Here is a 1010-nt window from a genome sequence, read left to right on the forward strand (position 1 = left end):
CTGCTCTCCAAACCCTCTCACCCCACATCCAGATTTTTAACAACAGCCTACTCTTTGCCTAGTTTTCAACCCCATCCACTCTTCTGACAGGCAGTCGGATTCACCTGCTAACTCCTAACTGGGAAGTTTTTTTTCAGGGGCGGGGCTTGGAGAAGAAGACTGAGGTCCCAGAAGGCTGGGGACACATCTCGGAGGAGACAGAATTCCTGGGGAAACAGGCAGGGGCTTCATGGTGCCCACTGGCTAAGTCAGAGGCCCCAGAGGCCCTCCTCCCAGGGCCCCTCCAGCCCACTTCACCATTTGCCACCCCTCACCTGCTCCACTTCTCTACTCACCAGGCTGCCGTGCTCAGACCCACGTCTTTGTGGGCGGAGATCCTTGTCACTCTCAGCTCCCATCCCTGAAGCCCCGGCTTTTTCTTACTCTCAATCTTTTCCTTACTCTTGCCCGGAGTTCTAGGCTGCCGCTGCCCAAAGTCCCCAGGGCTTCCACTCCTGTCCGCCTGGCTGCGCTCGGCGCTGGCTGCGCTCTGGGAAGGGAAAGGAGGTGGGGGTGGGGTGTGGGGTGGCTGAGGCAGAGGCAAGGAGCGCGCTCAGCCCAGCGCCAACTTTTCTCTATTTTCCCACGGGGAGACCAGCGGAGAGGGGACCGCACAGGAGGTGGCGGCACAGGACTTGCTTGACCAGCGGTGGGGGTGGGGACCCTGTGGAGGCGGCGCGGGGCAGGTGGTGCGGAGGGAGGCGATGCCACGTGGGCCGGAGCTGGAGGCTTGGGACCTGGCGCGGCTGGAGACTGGGGGCTAGAGTTCCTCATCCTGCTCCCCCCACTGCATGGCTGGGGGCTCAGATCGGACTGCAGCCCGCGCGGACCCTCTTGTGCTGCTCTCTGCCTCTGGCTCCGTTCTACTTCTGTCCTCTCCGCAGCCCACATTTCCCCTGCTGCCAGCACTCTGGCCACTGCCCTTGGGAGGAGAGGGGCTGAGGGATTCCTGCTCTTTCTCTCTGTCTCTG

Source organism: Myotis davidii, unplaced genomic scaffold (genome assembly GCF_000327345.1).
Source record: "Myotis davidii unplaced genomic scaffold, ASM32734v1 scaffold107, whole genome shotgun sequence".
Lineage (NCBI taxonomy): Eukaryota > Metazoa > Chordata > Mammalia > Chiroptera > Vespertilionidae > Myotis > Myotis davidii.